The sequence below is a fragment of the Hyla sarda genome, unplaced genomic scaffold (genome assembly GCF_029499605.1).
Source record: "Hyla sarda isolate aHylSar1 unplaced genomic scaffold, aHylSar1.hap1 scaffold_219, whole genome shotgun sequence".
NCBI classification, from domain to species: Eukaryota; Metazoa; Chordata; class Amphibia; order Anura; family Hylidae; genus Hyla; species Hyla sarda.
This window is the reverse complement of record NW_026608861.1, coordinates 113,008-133,461: the sequence shown is the minus strand read 5'-3', so window position 1 is coordinate 133,461 and position 20,454 is coordinate 113,008. Positions and strand designations below refer to the sequence as shown.

General features: G+C 44.7%; 5 non-coding genes and 3 pseudogenes across 5 annotated transcripts; all 8 read right to left on the bottom strand.

Annotated features, from left to right (window-relative positions):
- Positions 1 to 1,281: 1,281 nt before the first annotated feature.
- On the bottom strand, positions 1,282 to 1,473 carry LOC130320157 (U2 spliceosomal RNA). Its single transcript, XR_008866117.1, has one exon. It is a non-coding gene; the product is annotated as a U2 spliceosomal RNA (small nuclear RNA).
- Positions 1,474 to 3,569: 2,096 nt separating this feature from the next.
- On the bottom strand, positions 3,570 to 3,760 carry LOC130320164 (U2 spliceosomal RNA). The gene has a single exon (XR_008866123.1). It is a non-coding gene; the product is annotated as a U2 spliceosomal RNA (small nuclear RNA).
- Positions 3,761 to 5,862: 2,102 nt separating this feature from the next.
- On the bottom strand, positions 5,863 to 6,053 carry LOC130320173 (U2 spliceosomal RNA). The gene has a single exon (XR_008866131.1). It is a non-coding gene; the product is annotated as a U2 spliceosomal RNA (small nuclear RNA).
- Positions 6,054 to 8,139: 2,086 nt separating this feature from the next.
- LOC130320179 (U2 spliceosomal RNA) lies at positions 8,140 to 8,341 on the bottom strand (annotated as a pseudogene).
- A 2,092-nt stretch (positions 8,342 to 10,433) lies between these two features.
- LOC130320171 (U2 spliceosomal RNA) lies at positions 10,434 to 10,624 on the bottom strand. Its single transcript, XR_008866130.1, has one exon. It is a non-coding gene; the product is annotated as a U2 spliceosomal RNA (small nuclear RNA).
- Positions 10,625 to 12,714: 2,090 nt separating this feature from the next.
- Positions 12,715 to 12,905, bottom strand: LOC130320237 (U2 spliceosomal RNA). Its single transcript, XR_008866173.1, has one exon. It is a non-coding gene; the product is annotated as a U2 spliceosomal RNA (small nuclear RNA).
- Positions 12,906 to 14,993: 2,088 nt separating this feature from the next.
- LOC130320192 (U2 spliceosomal RNA) lies at positions 14,994 to 15,205 on the bottom strand (annotated as a pseudogene).
- Positions 15,206 to 20,231: 5,026 nt separating this feature from the next.
- LOC130320214 (U2 spliceosomal RNA) lies at positions 20,232 to 20,364 on the bottom strand (annotated as a pseudogene).
- Positions 20,365 to 20,454: the final 90 nt, after the last annotated feature.

Here is a 20,454-nt window from a genome sequence, read left to right as displayed (position 1 = left end):
AGTGCTAAGGCTCCTGGGCCTGGACACAGCAGCGGCTGCAATATCTCAACGGAGAATACGTTTATATATATGTGTGTGTGTGCGCGTATATATATATATATATATATATATATATATATATATATATATATATCTATATATATTTCTCCGCCGAAATCACTTTTAAACCCATTTCCACCTTTTTTTCCCTTCTCTTCCTCTTACTTTTTTTTCACGTTTTTTTACGTTTTTCTCCTTTTCGCCTCTTTTCTGGGCGTATTATTCTTCTTTTTCTTCTTTTTTTTCGTCTAATGCATACCCCATCAGTGCAGCAATGCTTATTCAATACCGCCAGCAGATGGAGACACTGGGGGATAATTTTCTAAGGATTTATACTGATTTTTCCTGTCTGAATTTGTCGCACAGAAAGTTGCAGGCCAAATATGTGTGACATTTCTGCGACTTTAGCTTCTAGAGCATTTTTACAACATTATACATAGGTGCTGAATACATAAAAAGCGACTGTTCAGCGACAGACAAGTCGCATCGGCTGAAAGTAGGCCAGAATGTCAGTCCATGTTGGAGCAGGTTTAGATACAGTCTAAAGTATAGATCTCAAAGTCTGTGCACAGAATTTAGCAAGGGCCTCGCACCTTCTGATGCATCAGGTAGGTGCACAATAGCATAGCCTAACCCTCTGTACTTTGGTCTATATTGATGCGGGACATAGACAGCCAGCTGATGACCAATCCATTAGTGCAATGGATGGCTGGAAGCATTTGTCTTTGCCTTTGCAATACCACAGAAGCAATGTAACAGCCAGGAGACCCCCCCCCCCCCCATGTTATGTTACATAGTTACATAGTTAGTACGGTCGAAAAAAGACATATGTCCATCAAGTTCAACCAGGGGAATTAAGGGGTAGGGGTGTGTGGCGCGATATTGGGGAAGGGATGAGATTTTAATATTTCTTCATAAGCATTAATCTTATTTTGTCAATTAGGAACATTCAGCACCCACCCGCTATCAAGGCAGCTGCCTATCATGTCATGCCCTACCTGCACAGGTGTGCTGGCTACTCAAATGATCCAATTAAGGAGGGCCATTTAGTCAGCAGCAGCAGAAGTCCTGTGCCTGGACGCTCCAACAGCGGCCAGACACAAGCAGAAGCAGAAGCAGCAGAAGCACCACCTTTTGTTTTTTTGGCTGCAGCAGCAGCAAGGCCCCACAGGGCTGGCTAGCTGGCTAGCCAGCAAGCAGGTAGCAATGAAAGTAGGAATCTTTCTTTTTAACCCTGTAAGGGGGTGGTGCACTGTACCCGAAGATACTGCCATATCGGGTCAATGCATAGGGGCGACGGAAGCAAGCTTCGAAATCGGCCCCCGTTCTCAAAAATCCATTTAATATATGGTCCCCAGATAGGGGACGTATCAGATATTAAACTGATAAGAACAGATACTACACTTGATCTTAGCCAAAAGACCGAGAAGCGATAACCGTGAAAGGGGCGGGCCCAACAAGGTGCCCTTCATGGGCACTATCACTGCTTGCCTGTCAGGGAGGGCTGCCAGACAATTTTCCATGCACACTCTGGGCTGGGGGGCAGTCAACCACCAGTACACACAGCAGAACCTAAACCCATACCATTATTGCTAAGCAGCAAGACAGGGGCCCATTGCACTCCCACGGGGCCTTTTTAAATGCAATCCATAACCCCGGATTTGCCAGGAACCCTTCTTACTCCTCCTACTTGCATGTGACACTGGGCTTAGGATCTGCATAGGAAACACACACACAAGCACACACCCTACCTTTGTTGCCTGCAGATGCCTCCTTGGCTGTCCCCAAACGGTATCAAACCAACACCCACGGGAAGCTGTAAGCATAGAGGACATGCCTGCACCCCATTGGACTTACCTGTGTGGGTTAAACCCGGGTTATTTGACAACCTATGGCGGTGATGGTTCTGCTCAGGCAGAGCAGTGCTGATGCTCCTCATAAAGCTGTCGCTGCTGTGAAGGTTCTAGGTGACATCACAAATCCCTATGGTTACATACACAACAAAGCTGGGTTGTTGTTGTTTACACTCTGCAAGGCCTGTGGAAGTGAGTGACATCATAGCACTGTAGTTCTGAGGGTTCTAGATGGATGCAACAATCTCCTGTTGCTTCTATGAAGGCCATAATAGACGACATCACCCAAACAGCTCCATAGTCACATACACAGCAAAGGAGAGATGTTGTTTACACCTAGTGATGTCAGTGGTATTGAGTGACATCACAGCACAGTGCTAAGGCTCCTGGGCCTGGACACAGCAGCGGCTGCAATATCTCAACGGAGAATACGTTTATATATATGTGTGTGTGTGCGCGTATATATATATATATATATATATATATATATATATATATATATATATATTTCTCCGCCGAAATCACTTTTAAACCCATTTCCACCTTTTTTTCCCTTCTCTTCCTCTTACTTTTTTTTCAAGTTTTTTTACGTTTTTCTCCTTTTCGCCTCTTTTCTGGGCGTATTAATTCTTCTTTTTCTTCTTTTTTTTCGTCTAATGCATACCCCATCAGTGCAGCAATGCTTATTCAATACCGCCAGCAGATGGAGACACTGGGGGATAATTTTCTAAGGATTTATACTGATTTTTCCTGTCTGAATTTGTCGCACAGAAAGTTGCAGGCCAAATATGTGTGACATTTCTGCGACTTTAGCTTCTAGAGCATTTTTACAACATTATACATAGGTGCTGAATACATAAAAAGCGACTGTTCAGCGACAGACAAGTCGCATCGGCTGAAAGTAGGCCAGAATGTCAGTCCATGTTGGAGCAGGTTTAGATACAGTCTAAAGTATAGATCTCAAAGTCTGTGCACAGAATTTAGCAAGGGCCTCGCACCTTCTGATGCATCAGGTAGGTGCACAATAGCATAGCCTAACCCTCTGTACTTTGGTCTATATTGATGCGGGACATAGACAGCCAGCTGATGACCAATCCATTAGTGCAATGGATGGCTGGAAGCATTTGTCTTTGCCTTTGCAATACCACAGAAGCAATGCATGGTCAATGTACAGCAATGACACACCTGTGTGAACAGCCAGGAGACCCCCCCCCCCCCCCATGTTATGTTACATAGTTACATAGTTAGTACGGTCGAAAAAGACATATGTCCATCAAGTTCAACCAGGGAATTAAGGGGTAGGGGGTGTGGCGCGATATTGGGGAAGGGATGAGATTTTATATTTCTTCATAAGCATTAATCTTATTTTGTCAATTAGGAACATTCAGCACCCACCCGCTATCAAGGCAGCTGCCTATCATGTCATGCCCTACCTGCACAGGTGTGCTGGCTACTCAAATGATCCAATTAAGGAGGCCATTTAGTCAGCAGCAGCAGAAGTCCTGTGCCTGGACGCTCCAACAGCGGCCAGACACAAGCAGAAGCAGCAGAAGCAGCAGCAGCACCACCTTTTGTCTTTTGGCTGCAGCAGCAGCAAGGCCCACAGGGCTGGCTAGCTGGCTAGCCAGCAAGCAGGTAGCAATGAAAGTAGGAATCTTTCTTTTTAACCCTGTAAGGGGGTGGTGCACTGTACCCGAAGATACTGCCATATCGGGTCAATGCATAGGGCGACGGAAGCAAGCTTCGAAATCGGCACCCGTTCTCAAAAATCCATTTAATATATGGTCCCCAGATAGGGGACGTATCAGATATTAAACTGATAAGAACAGATACTACACTTGATCTTAGCCAAAAGGCCGAGAAGCGATAACCGTGAAAGGGGCGGCCCCAACAAGGTGCCCTTCATGGGCACTATCACTGCTTGCTGTCAGGGAGGCTGCCAGACAATTTTCCATGCACACTCTGGGCTGGGGGGCAGTCAACCACCAGTACACACAGCAGACCTAAACCCATACCATTATTGCTAAGCAGCAAGACAGGGGCCCATTGCACTCCCACGGGGCCTTTTTAAATGCAATCCATAACCCGGATTTGCCAGAAACCCTTCCTTACTCCTCCTACTTGCATGTGACACTGGGCTTAGGATCTGCATAGGAAACACACACACAAGCACACACCTACCTTTGTTGCCTGCAGATGCCTCCTTGGCTGTCCCCAAACGGTATCAAACCAACACCCACGGGAAGCTGTAAGCATAGAGGACATGCCTGCACCCCATTGGACATACCTGTGTGGGTTAAACCCGGGTTATTTGACAACCTATGGCGGTGATGGTTCTGCTCAGGCAGAGCAGTGCTGATGCTCCTCATAAAGCTGTCGCTGCTGTGAAGGTTCTAGGTGACATCACAAATCCCTATGGTTACATACACAACAAAGCTGGGTTGTTGTTGTTTACACTCTGCAAGGCCTGTGGAAGTGAGTGACATCATAGCACTGTAGTTCTGAGGGTTCTAGATGGATGCAACAATCTCCTGTTGCTTCTATGAAGGCCATAATAGACGACATCACCAAACAGCTCCATAGTCACATACCACAGCAAAGGAGGAGATGTTGTTTACACCTAGTGATGTCAGTGGTATTGAGTGACATCACAGCACAGTGCTAAGGCTCCTGGGCCTGGACACAGCAGCGGCTGCAATATCTCAACGGAGAATACGTTTATATATATGTGTGTGTGTGTGCGCGTATATATATTTATATATATATATATATATATATATTATATATATATCTATATATATTTCTCCGCCGAAATCACTTTTAAACCCATTTCCACCTTTTTTTCCCTTCTCTTCCTCTTACTTTTTTTTCACGTTTTTTTTTACGTTTTTCTCCTTTTCGCCTCTTTTCTGGGCGTATTATTCTTCTTTTTCTTCTTTTTTTTCGTCTAATGCATACCCCATCAGTGCAGCAATGCTTATTCAATACCGCCAGCAGATGGAGACACTGGGGGATAATTTTCTAAGGATTTATACTGATTTTTCCTGTCTGAATTTGTCGCACAGAAAGTTGCAGGCCAAATATGTGTGACATTTCTGCGACTTTAGCTTCTAGAGCATTTTTACAACATTATACATAGGTGCTGAATACATAAAAAGCGACTGTTCAGCGACAGACAAGTCGCATCGGCTGAAAGTAGGCCAGAATGTCAGTCCATGTTGGGAGCAGGTTTAGATACAGTCTAAAGTATAGATCTCAAAGTCTGTGCACAGAATTTAGCAAGGGCCTCGCACCTTCTGATGCATCAGGTAGGTGCACAATAGCATAGCCTAACCCTCTGTACTTTGGTCTATATTGATGCGGGACATAGACAGCCAGCTGATGACCAATCCATTAGTGCAATGGATGGCTGGAAGCATTTGTCTTTGCCTTTGCAATACCACAGAAGCAATGCATGGTCAATGTACAGCAATGACACACCTGTGTGAACAGCCAGGAGACCCCCCCCCCCCCCCATGTTATGTTACATAGTTACATAGTTAGTACGGTCGAAAAAAAGACATATGTCCATCAAGTTCAACCAGGGAATTAAGGGGTAGGGGTGTGGCGCGATATTGGGGAAGGGATGAGATTTTATATTTCTTCATAAGCATTAATCTTATTTTGTCAATTAGGAACATTCAGCACCCACCCGCTATCAAGGCAGCTGCCTATCATGTCATGCCCTACCTGCACAGGTGTGCTGGCTACTCAAATGATCCAATTAAGGAGGCCATTTAGTCAGCAGCAGCAGAAGTCCTGTGCCTGGACGCTCCAACAGCGGCCAGACACAAGCAGAAGCAGAAGCAGCAGAAGCACCACCTTTTGTTTTTTGGCTGCAGCAGCAGCAAGGCCCACAGGGCTGGCTAGCTGGCTAGCCAGCAAGCAGGTAGCAATGAAAGTAGGAATCTTTCTTTTTAACCCTGTAAGGGGGTGGTGCACTGTACCCGAAGATACTGCCATATCGGGTCAATGCATAGGGCGACGGAAGCAAGCTTCGAAATCGGCCCCCGTTCTCAAAAATCCATTTAATATATGGTCCCCAGATAGGGGACGTATCAGATATTAAACTGATAAGAACAGATACTACACTTGATCTTAGCCAAAAGACCGAGAAGCGATAACCGTGAAAGGGGCGGGCCCAACAAGGTGCCCTTCATGGGCACTATCACTGCTTGCTGTCAGGGAGGCTGCCAGACAATTTTCCATGCACACTCTGGGCTGGGGGGCAGTCAACCACCAGTACACACAGCAGAACCTAAACCCATACCATTATTGCTAAGCAGCAAGACAGGGGCCCATTGCACTCCCACGGGGCCTTTTTAAATGCAATCCATAACCCGGATTTGCAGGAACCCTTCTTACTCCTCCTACTTGCATGTGACACTGGGCTTAGGATCTGCATAGGAAACACACACACAAGCACACACCTACCTTTGTTGCCTGCAGATGCCTCCTTGGCTGTCCCCAAACGGTATCAAACCAACACCCACGGGAAGCTGTAAGCATAGAGGACATGCCTGCACCCCATTGGACTTACCTGTGTGGGTTAAACCCGGGTTATTTGACAACCTATGGCGGTGATGGTTCTGCTCAGGCAGAGCAGTGCTGATGCTCCTCATAAAGCTGTCGCTGCTGTGAAGGTTCTAGGTGACATCACAAATCCCTATGGTTACATACACAACAAAGCTGGTGTTGTTGTTGTTTACACTCTGCAAGGCCTGTGGAAGTGAGTGACATCATAGCACTGTAGTTCTGAGGGTTCTAGATGGATGCAACAATCTCCTGTTGCTTCTATGAAGGCCATAATAGACGACATCACCAAACAGCTCCATAGTCACATACACAGCAAAGGAGAGATGTTGTTTACACCTAGTGATGTCAGTGGTATTGAGTGACATCACAGCACAGTGCTAAGGCTCCTGGGCCTGGGACACAGCAGCGGCTTGCAATATCTCAACGGAGAATACGTTTATATATATGTGTGTGTGTGCGCGTATATATATATATATATATATATATATATATATATATATATATTTCTCCGCCGAAATCACTTTTAAACCCATTTCCACCTTTTTTTCCCTTCTCTTCCTCTTACTTTTTTTTCAAGTTTTTTTACGTTTTTCTCCTTTTCGCCTCTTTTCTGGGCGTATTATTCTTCTTTTTCTTCTTTTTTTTCGTCTAATGCATACCCCATCAGTGCAGCAATGCTTATTCAATACCGCCAGCAGATGGAGACACTGGGGGATAATTTTCTAAGGATTTATACTGATTTTTCCTGTCTGAATTTGTCGCACAGAAAGTTGCAGGCCAAATATGTGTGACATTTCTGCGACTTTAGCTTCTAGAGCATTTTTACAACATTATACATAGGTGCTGAATACATAAAAAGCGACTGTTCAGCGACAGACAAGTCGCATCGGCTGAAAGTAGGCCAGAATGTCAGTCCATGTTGGAGCAGGTTTAGATACAGTCTAAAGTATAGATCTCAAAGTCTGTGCACAGAATTTAGCAAGGGCCTCGCACCTTCTGATGCATCAGGTAGGTGCACAATAGCATAGCCTAACCCTCTGTACTTTGGTCTATATTGATGCGGGACATAGACAGCCAGCTGATGACCAATCCATTAGTGCAATGGATGGCTGGAAGCATTTGTCTTTGCCTTTGCAATACCACAGAAGCAATGCATGGTCAATGTACAGCAATGACACACCTGTGTGAACAGCCAGGAGACCCCCCCCCCCCCCCATGTTATGTTACATAGTTACATAGTTAGTACGGTCGAAAAAAGACATATGTCCATCAAGTTCAACCAGGGAATTAAGGGGTAGGGGTGTGGCGCGATATTGGGGAAGGGATGAGATTTTATATTTCTTCATAAGCATTAATCTTATTTTGTCAATTAGGAACATTCAGCACCCACCCGCTATCAAGGCAGCTGCCTATCATGTCATGCCCTACCTGCACAGGTGTGCTGGCTACTCAAATGATCCAATTAAGGAGGCCATTTAGTCAGCAGCAGCAGAAGTCCTGTGCCTGGACGCTCCAACAGCGGCCAGACACAAGCAGAAGCAGCAGAAGCAGCAGCAGCACCACCTTTTGTCTTTTGGCTGCAGCAGCAGCAAGGCCCACAGGGCTGGCTAGCTGGCTAGCCAGCAAGCAGGTAGCAATGAAAGTAGGAATCTTTCTTTTTAACCCTGTAAGGGGGTGGTGCACTGTACCCGAAGATACTGCCATATCGGGTCAATGCATAGGGCGACGGAAGCAAGCTTCGAAATCGGCACCCGTTCTCAAAAATCCATTAAAAATCCATTTAATATATGGTCCCCAGATAGGGGACGTATCAGATATTAAACTGATAAGAACAGATACTACACTTGATCTTAGCCAAAAGGCCGAGAAGCGATAACCGTGAAAGGGGCGGGCCCAACAAGGTGCCCTTCATGGGCACTATCACTGCTTGCTGTCAGGGAGGCTGCCAGACAATTTTCCATGCACACTCTGGGCTGGGGGGCAGTCAACCACCAGTACACACAGCAGAACCTAAACCCATACCATTATTGCTAAGCAGCAAGACAGGGGCCCATTGCACTCCCACGGGGCCTTTTTAAATGCAATCCATAACCCGGATTTGCCAGAAACCCTTCTTACTCCTCCTACTTGCATGTGACACTGGGCTTAGGATCTGCATAGGAAACACACACACAAGCACACACCTACCTTTGTTGCCTGCAGATGCCTCCTTGGCTGTCCCCAAACGGTATCAAACCAACACCCACGGGAAGCTGTAAGCATAGAGGACATGCCTGCACCCCATTGGACTTACCTGTGTGGGTTAAACCCGGGTTATTTGACAACCTATGGCGGTGATGGTTCTGCTCAGGCAGAGCAGTGCTGATGCTCCTCATAAAGCTGTCGCTGCTGTGAAGGTTCTAGGTGACATCACAAATCCCTATGGTTACATACACAACAAAGCTGGGTTGTTGTTGTTTACACTCTGCAAGGCCTGTGGAAGTGAGTGACATCATAGCACTGTAGTTCTGAGGGTTCTAGATGGATGCAACAATCTCCTGTTGCTTCTATGAAGGCCATAATAGACGACATCACCAAACAGCTCCATAGTCACATACACAGCAAAGGAGAGATGTTGTTTACACCTAGTGATGTCAGTGGTATTGAGTGACATCACAGCACAGTGCTAAGGCTCCTGGGCCTGGACACAGCAGCGGCTGCAATATCTCAACGGAGAATACGTTTATATATATGTGTGTGTGTGCGCGTATATATATATATATATATATATATATATATATATATATATATATCTATATATATTTCTCCGCCGAAATCACTTTTAAACCCATTTCCACCTTTTTTTCCCTTCTCTTCCTCTTACTTTTTTTTCACGTTTTTTTACGTTTTTCTCCTTTTCGCCTCTTTTCTGGGCGTATTATTCTTCTTTTTCTTCTTTTTTTTCGTCTAATGCATACCCCATCAGTGCAGCAATGCTTATTCAATACCGCCAGCAGATGGAGACACTGGGGGATAATTTTCTAAGGATTTATACTGATTTTTCCTGTCTGAATTTGTCGCACAGAAAGTTGCAGGCCAAATATGTGTGACATTTCTGCGACTTTAGCTTCTAGAGCATTTTTACAACATTATACATAGGTGCTGAATACATAAAAAGCGACTGTTCAGCGACAGACAAGTCGCATCGGCTGAAAGTAGGCCAGAATGTCAGTCCATGTTGGAGCAGGTTTAGATACAGTCTAAAGTATAGATCTCAAAGTCTGTGCACAGAATTTAGCAAGGGCCTCGCACCTTCTGATGCATCAGGTAGGTGCACAATAGCATAGCCTAACCCTCTGTACTTTGGTCTATATTGATGCGGGACATAGACAGCCAGCTGATGACCAATCCATTAGTGCAATGGATGGCTGGAAGCATTTGTCTTTGCCTTTGCAATACCACAGAAGCAATGCATGGTCAATGTACAGCAATGACACACCTGTGTGAACAGCCAGGAGACCCCCCCCCCCCCCATGTTATGTTACATAGTTACATAGTTAGTACGGTCGAAAAAAGACATATGTCCATCAAGTTCAACCAGGGAATTAAGGGGTAGGGGTGTGGCGCGATATTGGGGAAGGGATGAGATTTTATATTTCTTCATAAGCATTAATCTTATTTTGTCAATTAGGAACATTCAGCACCCACCCGCTATCAAGGCAGCTGCCTATCATGTCATGCCCTACCTGCACAGGTGTGCTGGCTACTCAAATGATCCAATTAAGGAGGCCATTTAGTCAGCAGCAGCAGAAGTCCTGTGCCTGGACGCTCCAACAGCGGCCAGACACAAGCAGAAGCAGAAGCAGCAGAAGCACCACCTTTTGTTTTTTGGCTGCAGCAGCAGCAAGGCCCACAGGGCTGGCTAGCTGGCTAGCCAGCAAGCAGGTAGCAATGAAAGTAGGAATCTTTCTTTTTAACCCTGTAAGGGGGTGGTGCACTGTACCCGAAGATACTGCCATATCGGGTCAATGCATAGGGCGACGGAAGCAAGCTTCGAAATCGGCCCCCGTTCTCAAAAATCCATTTAATATATGGTCCCCAGATAGGGGACGTATCAGATATTAAACTGATAAGAACAGATACTACACTTGATCTTAGCCAAAAGACCGAGAAGCGATAACCGTGAAAGGGGCGGGCCCAACAAGGTGCCCTTCATGGGCACTATCACTGCTTGCTGTCAGGGAGGCTGCCAGACAATTTTCCATGCACACTCTGGGCTGGGGGGCAGTCAACCACCAGTACACACAGCAGAACCTAAACCCATACCATTATTGCTAAGCAGCAAGACAGGGGCCCATTGCACTCCCACGGGGCCTTTTTAAATGCAATCCATAACCCGGATTTGCCAGGAACCCTTCTTACTCCTCCTACTTGCATGTGACACTGGGCTTAGGATCTGCATAGGAAACACACACACAAGCACACACCTACCTTTGTTGCCTGCAGATGCCTCCTTGGCTGTCCCCAAACGGTATCAAACCAACACCCACGGGAAGCTGTAAGCATAGAGGACATGCCTGCACCCCATTGGACTTACCTGTGTGGGTTAAACCCGGGTTATTTGACAACCTATGGCGGTGATGGTTCTGCTCAGGCAGAGCAGTGCTGATGCTCCTCATAAAGCTGTCGCTGCTGTGAAGGTTCTAGGTGACATCACAAATCCCTATGGTTACATACACAACAAAGCTGGGTTGTTGTTGTTTACACTCTGCAAGGCCTGTGGAAGTGAGTGACATCATAGCACTGTAGTTCTGAGGGTTCTAGATGGATGCAACAATCTCCTGTTGCTTCTATGAAGGCCATAATAGACGACATCACCAAACAGCTCCATAGTCACATACACAGCAAAGGAGAGATGTTGTTTACACCTAGTGATGTCAGTGGTATTGAGTGACATCACAGCACAGTGCTAAGGCTCCTGGGCCTGGACACAGCAGCGGCTGCAATATCTCAACGGAGAATACGTTTATATATATGTGTGTGTGTGCGCGTATATATATATATATATATATATATATATATATATATATATATTTCTCCGCCGAAATCACTTTTAAACCCATTTCCACCTTTTTTTCCCTTCTCTTCCTCTTACTTTTTTTTCAAGTTTTTTTACGTTTTTCTCCTTTTCGCCTCTTTTCTGGGCGTATTATTCTTCTTTTTCTTCTTTTTTTTCGTCTAATGCATACCCCATCAGTGCAGCAATGCTTATTCAATACCGCCAGCAGATGGAGACACTGGGGGATAATTTTCTAAGGATTTATACTGATTTTTCCTGTCTGAATTTGTCGCACAGAAAGTTGCAGGCCAAATATGTGTGACATTTCTGCGACTTTAGCTTCTAGAGCATTTTTACAACATTATACATAGGTGCTGAATACATAAAAAGCGACTGTTCAGCGACAGACAAGTCGCATCGGCTGAAAGTAGGCCAGAATGTCAGTCCATGTTGGAGCAGGTTTAGATACAGTCTAAAGTATAGATCTCAAAGTCTGTGCACAGAATTTAGCAAGGGCCTCGCACCTTCTGATGCATCAGGTAGGTGCACAATAGCATAGCCTAACCCTCTGTACTTTGGTCTATATTGATGCGGGACATAGACAGCCAGCTGATGACCAATCCATTAGTGCAATGGATGGCTGGAAGCATTTGTCTTTGCCTTTGCAATACCACAGAAGCAATGCATGGTCAATGTACAGCAATGACACACCTGTGTGAACAGCCAGGAGACCCCCCCCCCCCCCCATGTTATGTTACATAGTTACATAGTTAGTACGGTCGAAAAAAGACATATGTCCATCAAGTTCAACCAGGGAATTAAGGGGTAGGGGTGTGGCGCGATATTGGGGAAGGGATGAGATTTTATATTTCTTCATAAGCATTAATCTTATTTTGTCAATTAGGAACATTCAGCACCCACCCGCTATCAAGGCAGCTGCCTATCATGTCATGCCCTACCTGCACAGGTGTGCTGGATACTCAAATGATCCAATTAAGGAGGCCATTTAGTCAGCAGCAGCAGAAGTCCTGTGCCTGGACGCTCCAACAGCGGCCAGACACAAGCAGAAGCAGAAGCAGCAGAAGCAGCAGCAGCACCACCTTTTGTTTTTTGGCTGCAGCAGCAGCAAGGCCCACAGGGCTGGCTAGCTGGCTAGCCAGCAAGCAGGTAGCAATGAAAGTAGGAATCTTTCTTTTTAACCCTGTAAGGGGGTGGTGCACTGTACCCGAAGATACTGCCATATCGGGTCAATGCATAGGGCGACGGAAGCAAGCTTCGAAATCGGCCCCCGTTCTCAAAAATCCATTTAATATATGGTCCCCAGATAGGGGACGTATCAGATATTAAACTGATAAGAACAGATACTACACTTGATCTTAGCCAAAAGGCCGAGAAGCGATAACCGTGAAAGGGGCGGGCCCAACAAGGTGCCCTTCATGGGCACTATCACTGCTTGCTGTCAGGGAGGCTGCCAGACAATTTTCCATGCACACTCTGGGCTGGGGGGCAGTCAACCACCAGTACACACAGCAGAACCTAAACCCATACCATTATTGCTAAGCAGCAAGACAGGGGCCCATTGCACTCCCACGGGGCCTTTTTAAATGCAATCCATAACCCGGATTTGCCAGGAACCCTTCTTACTCCTCCTACGTGCATGTGACACTGGGCTTAGGATCTGCATAGGAAACACACACACAAGCACACACCTACCTTTGTTGCCTGCAGATGCCTCCTTGGCTGTCCCCAAACGGTATCAAACCAACACCCACGGGAAGCTGTAAGCATAGAGGACATGCCTGCACCCCATTGGACTTACCTGTGTGGGTTAAACCCGGGTTATTTGACAACCTATGGCGGTGATGGTTCTGCTCAGGCAGAGCAGTGCTGATGCTCCTCATAAAGCTGTCGCTGCTGTGAAGGTTCTAGGTGACATCACAAATCCCTATGGTTACATACACAACAAAGCTGGGTTGTTGTTGTTTACACTCTGCAAGGCCTGTGGAAGTGAGTGACATCATAGCACTGTAGTTCTGAGGGTTCTAGATGGATGCAACAATCTCCTGTTGCTTCTATGAAGGCCATAATAGACGACATCACCAAACAGCTCCATAGTCACATACACAGCAAAGGAGAGATGTTGTTTACACCTAGTGATGTCAGTGGTATTGAGTGACATCACAGCACAGTGCTAAGGCTCCTGGGCCTGGACACAGCAGCGGCTGCAATATCTCAACGGAGAATACGTTTATATATATGTGTGTGTGTGCGCGTATATATATATATATATATATATATATATATATATATATATATTTCTCCGCCGAAATCACTTTTAAACCCATTTCCACCTTTTTTTCCCTTCTCTTCCTCTTACTTTTTTTTCACGTTTTTTTACGTTTTTCTCCTTTTCGCCTCTTTTCTGGGCGTATTATTCTTCTTTTTCTTCTTTTTTTTCGTCTAATGCATACCCCATCAGTGCAGCAATGCTTATTCAATACCGCCAGCAGATGGAGACACTGGGGGATAATTTTCTAAGGATTTATACTGATTTTTCCTGTCTGAATTTGTCGCACAGAAAGTTGCAGGCCAAATATGTGTGACATTTCTGCGACTTTAGCTTCTAGAGCATTTTTACAACATTATACATAGGTGCTGAATACATAAAAAGCGACTGTTCAGCGACAGACAAGTCGCATCGGCTGAAAGTAGGCCAGAATGTCAGTCCATGTTGGAGCAGGTTTAGATACAGTCTAAAGTATAGATCTCAAAGTCTGTGCACAGAATTTAGCAAGGGCCTCGCACCTTCTGATGCATCAGGTAGGTGCACAATAGCATAGCCTAACCCTCTGTACTTTGGTCTATATTGATGCGGGACATAGACAGCCAGCTGATGACCAATCCATTAGTGCAATGGATGGCTGGAAGCATTTGTCTTTGCCTTTGCAATACCACAGAAGCAATGCATGGTCAATGTACAGCAATGACACACCTGTGTGAACAGCCAGGAGACCCCCCCCCCCCCATGTTATGTTACATAGTTACATAGTTAGTACGGTCGAAAAAAGACATATGTCCATCAAGTTCAACCAGGGAATTAAGGGGTAGGGGTGTGGCGCGATATTGGGGAAGGGATGAGATTTTATATTTCTTCATAAGCATTAATCTTATTTTGTCAATTAGGAACATTCAGCACCCACCCGCTATCAAGGCAGCTGCCTATCATGTCATGCCCTACCTGCACAGGTGTGCTGGATACTCAAATGATCCAATTAAGGAGGCCATTTAGTCAGCAGCAGCAGAAGTCCTGTGCCTGGACGCTCCAACAGCGGCCAGACACAAGCAGAAGCAGAAGCAGCAGAAGCAGCAGCAGCACCACCTTTTGTTTTTTGGCTGCAGCAGCAGCAAGGCCCACAGGGCTGGCTAGCTGGCTAGCCAGCAAGCAGGTAGCAATGAAAGTAGGAATCTTTCTTTTTAACCCTGTAAGGGGGTGGTGCACTGTACCCGAAGATACTGCCATATCGGGTCAATGCATAGGGCGACGGAAGCAAGCTTCGAAATCGGCCCCCGTTCTCAAAAATCCATTTAATATATGGTCCCCAGATAGGGGACGTATCAGATATTAAACTGATAAGAACAGATTTTTTTTTTTTTTTTTTAACTTGACTACCCTTACGGGGGCAACTTTATTAAAAATTAAATAATGTTAACAAAGTTGTCTAAATATGTCAATAAATACAGTTACATATAAATAACATATTTACAAGATATTAAAACATAAAATGGGCACTTGGTGGCTTTACAAGATAGAATTCCATTCTTTTAAAAACCATTTTCTAGATAAAAGCGGAAATCTCTTCTTGTCTAAAAGATAGTACTGGTACATTTCATAAAAACAGATAGATAAAATGTCCTTCACAGATAAAACCTCATGCTTGAACAATAAAATATTCCTGGCCTTCCACAGAGCTGCCTTCACACAGTTTATGATCTTCCATGCAATAGTCTCTTGAGTCCGTGTTGGGCATTCCAGGCAACCATAAAAAACCACTGCAATATTTAAGTCTTTTAGTCCAGTTATCCTTTTTACCAGAGGGAGTATCTTTGTCCATATTTTCTGCGAGTAAAAACAAGTCCATATTAGATGGTGCACGGTCTCCTCTTGTCGGCATCCCTCCCTCGGGCAGGTTGCAGAGTTGGATAATCCTCTTCGGTGCTGGAATGCCCGGCATGGAAGACACTCGTGTGCGCAGCTCCAGGCCAGGTCCTTCTGTGAATTAAAAAGATAATTAATACTCAACATCTTCCAAATCTGTATATACTTCTGTTCGTTAAAATTTTTGATGGGAGTCACGGTACTGGTTTCTTTTATTTCCTTTAGTAGTTTTTTGCTATTGCACAGATCCTGAACACTTTTACCTTTAAAATTATATAAGTTTAAAATTTTTCCTAAAATCATGTATTGAGGGGGTAAATTCAAAGAATAAGGGCAACTTAAAACTGTAGAAAACCAGCCGTTCCTCCGCATAAAATAACCAGTATTAAAACGAACAAAATAAGACCAGTAGCTATCTTTAAAAACAGTAGTAAAACACATGCTAAAAAACTTTATTAAAAGGAAAGCTTTAAAATCTGGAAAATCCTTACCGCCCCTGGAGTTCGGTTTTATCACAATTTGTCTCTTTAATTTTTCGCTCTTAGAACTCCAAAAGAAAGTAAAACAAGCTTTTGTTATTTTCTTTAGAACCATTTCGGGGGGTGGGAAAACCAGACTTAAATACAATAAAATAGGTAAAAGCACCATTTTTGTAATTAAAACCTTCCCTTCCATTGTAAGTTCTCGCATGTTCCACATACATATTTTCTTGCTTATTTTTTGAGCCACCAAGTCCCAGCTATTAAAACCATTATTAGACTCGTCAAAGGAGACACCTAAAATCTGCACCGACTCAGACACAGGGACGGGCACATCATACAAAGGCATTCCGCCTATGTTTAAAATGTTACTTTTGTTAAAATTGACTTTAAAACCGGAGGCACAATTAAAATATTGAATCTGTTTTAGCGTCTTCTGAAGCGATGGGGTGTCCCTGCAAAACACCGCAACATCGTCCATGTACCCCACTACCTTCGCCTCTAGTCCCCCTCCTCCTGGCAGGGGGACTCCATGGATCTGCTTATCCTTTCGTATTGTACATAAAAGAGGCTCTATTGCGCAAATGAAGAGTAGTGGGGACAAGGGACACCCCTGCTTCACTCCGGAATTTAAAATCACGCCCTGTGTCTTAAAACCATTTACTAAAATTTTACTAGTACAGTTATCATAAAAAGCTCTAAGAGACAATAAAAAGCCATCAGGTATACCCATTTTCTCTAAAACCTTAAAAAGATAAAAATGTGACACCCTGTCGAAAGCTTTTTCAAAATCTATGGATAAAACCGCCAGCTTTCCTTTTCTTAATTTGGTGTCGCTAATTACATCCTTTAAAAGGTTTAGGTTCTCCCATAAACTCCTCCCAGGCACCCCACAGACTTGGTTTGTATGAATTATTTTATGGATTACGTTCTTTAAGCGGTTAGCACACAGTTTCGCCATTATTTTATAGTCGCAGTTCAGAAGGGTGATTGGTCTCCAGTTTTTGAGTTCCGACCGGTCTCCCTTTTTGAATAGCAGGGAGACATCACCCTTCTTCCATGAGCCTGGGAGGATTTTAGACTTAAAGACTTCCGTAAAAAGGGAGAACAAATCTTCTTTTAAAATACCATAAAAAGTAACATAAAATTCAATGGGTATACCATCCGGCCCAGGCACTTTACCTGTTTTAAAACTCTTGACGGTCTCTAAAATCTCCTGCTCTGAAATATTCTGCAATAAAAAAGACTGTGAGACAGGATCTAAAAAATTGGTGATCTCCTTTAACGAGTCATTCATAAAACATTCATCAATGTGTTTTACATTAAAAAGATCCGCATAAAACTCTTGCACCTTTTTTAAAATACCCTGTACATCATTCACTCCTTCAATGTTTTCTATTAACCTTCTATTTTCATGTATTTTCTTAAAAAAATACCTGGAGCAGGTCTCGTTTTCCTCAAGATGCTGTATTCGAGACCTAAAGATAATTTCTTTTCCTTTCTGCTCCAGGCACTTAGTTATTTCTTTTTTAAGATCATGTACCTCCTTCTCCACCTCCATCCCATGTGCTCTGAATTTGTACAGGGTTTGCAGACGAGTATTTAGGATATTATAAAATTCACGTTTTTCTTTAGCTTTCCTAACCCCAACACGGATAAAAAATTCTTTTATTTTTAGTTTCATTTTTTCCCACCAGATACTGGTGGGAGTGTTGGGGTCTTTTACTCGTCTGCATTCCTTGTAAAAGGTGATAAAATCTGATAAAACCTGCGGATCTTCAAAAAGGGACACGTTTAACTTCCAGGCATTCCTACCAGTTCTCCTTTTAAAATCACTTTTAACTTTAAAATACAATAATTTATGGTCAGAAAAAACATTGGTAAAAAGATCACAGTTAAAAGGCAGTACTTGATAAGAACAAAAAATAAAATCTATCCTGGAGCTACAGCTTGCATTGCTCCAGGTAACACCGTCTTCCTCTGGTACGTTAAAATTACATTTTTTAAAAACATCAGTGAGATTAAAATCTAAAATCAAGTTTTTTAACATAAAAGACGTCTTATCATAGTTCCTACTCACTGCGTTCGAAAAACGGCGTTCTCCCCTTAAAATACAATTAAAATCACCTGATAAAACAAGAGGACTAGAATTGTTAATAAAAAGGGGTAAAATCTCCAACATTTTTATTCTTTCATTCTTATCAGGAGAACCATAAAAATTTAAAAACTGCCATTTAATACCATTAATAAAAGCGCTGACCAATAAAATTCTGCCTGGTAAAATTTCGTTAAAACTCTCAATTAAAACGTTCCCTTTAAAAAGTATGGCGACCCCTGCTGATCTGGACTCATTTGATCCAGACCAGACTGATGGACCGTGCACCCAATCATCTTCATATTCTTTATAATTTAATCTGTGCGGGATGCCACATTCCTGCAGGAAAAGGACGGAAGCAGCAAAAACCGACAAGTAATTAAATAGGGCAACCCTTCTTACTCTGGCGCTCACACTTCTCACGTTCAAGGACAGACCGGACAACTCAGCCATGGGAATGTACAAGAAAACGTCTTACACCTCTGATTCCCCCTCCGAAGCCTCATACCCCCCAAAATCTGACTCAACTGTATGCATAGAGGAAGCAGGAGAGGAGGCACCATCACTCAGCCGACCCCCCTCCTCCATCATGATTGAGGCATAGTTGTTCTCGGGCATCCTGGCAATCAGGGCTCCAGACTCATTGGGTTCTTCCACCTCTTGCCCCTCCATAGGGGTCGGGTGTTCACTTAGTTCCGTCTCTGGTACCTCAGAGACGGTCACCCCTGAAACCTCCTCCTGGCAGGGAGGAGGGGGGGTATCCCCTATGGGGACCTGTGGAGGAACGTCACTTGGGTTCCCTGCATCCGCAGGTACTTCCATCGGCTCCCCCTGGACCGCCTCCGAATAGAGTCTTCTGGAGCCCCTCCGCCTTTTAACCTTCACCTCTCCACCTGGATCATCGCTCTCAGGGGGACCCTGAGCCAGAGGTTGCTGAGGAGCGGATTCGGCCGCCGTCCGCTCCTCTCTTAACCCAGCATGCTCCTGGGGGCCAGTTTTTTCACCACTTGCACGTTTTTTGGCCATCCTCTGCTCTTTAGGGTCCCCTCCTTTTGCCTGAGGGGGGTCTTTCTCCTTCTCCATCTCACCGCTTACCTCTTGTGGGGGGGTAATCACTGGCTCTGCTTGCCTCGGCTGGTGTCCCGGTTTCTGTCCTTGCTGCCTCCAGGGTTGCCACTGCTGCTCCGTCCTATGTCTGTGGGGACAAGAGGAGAAAAGGTGACCGAATTGTTGACAGAAATTGCACCTCCCTCCTCTTGTGCATTTCTCTGTCTCGTGCTGTGTGCTACCACATTTTTTGCATGTACTTTCACAGTTTTCTTTTGTGTGTCCATATCTGTGACACTTCCTGCAGTAGCTTGGCATCCCCGCATAAAAGAGGTCGCCACACATATTATTTATTTTAAAACGAGCTGGTGGTAGTTGTATTCCCCCTGGCAATCTGTCATCTTTTTTGCATGTAACCTGAAATCTCCACTTAGATGTCCAGATGCCACAGCTGTTCATGATTTTTCCTCTGCACTCAACCTTACTAAAATAGACTTGTAAAAACAACTCAACATCGTGTAGGTTGGCGAAAGGGGAATACATCTTTACTACCACCAGCTTAATATCGTCTAGAACGTGCTCAATAATCCGGACACCCTGAAGCTTTTTGTCTTTACTCGCAGCAGCTCTGGTAACAAAATCTCTGTGGATGCCATTTTGTGTGAACGTCACATCAAAAATTTTACGCTTCGGGTAGTCCTGGATTGCCAATATCTCGCCCTTCTGTATTCCGAAAACTCCTCCGAGCACGTCCTCTACTACGAATTTCAAATCGTCCGCCCTTTTGGTATCATCCGTGAGAATGACTCTCACGGTGTTTTTGATCCTTGCGTATGCCGGCACAGAACCTGGATCCGGATCATCATCCATGGTTCTAACCTCTCTCCACCCGAAGGTCTTGAGAGGCGATCGCCACTCGTTACCCTGGGACTAGGCCCTCTCCCCAATAGCAACAAGTGGGTGAAGCCCAGGCAATAAACCTGGGCGATCCCACAAGGCCGAGGAGAGGGGTACCCGAGTACCTTCTGACCAGATCTCCTGTATTACTACACTTGATCTTAGCCAAAAGGCCGAGAAGCGATAACCGTGAAAGGGGCGGGCCCAACAAGGTGCCCTTCATGGGCACTATCACTGCTTGCTGTCAGGGAGGCTGCCAGACAATTTTCCATGCA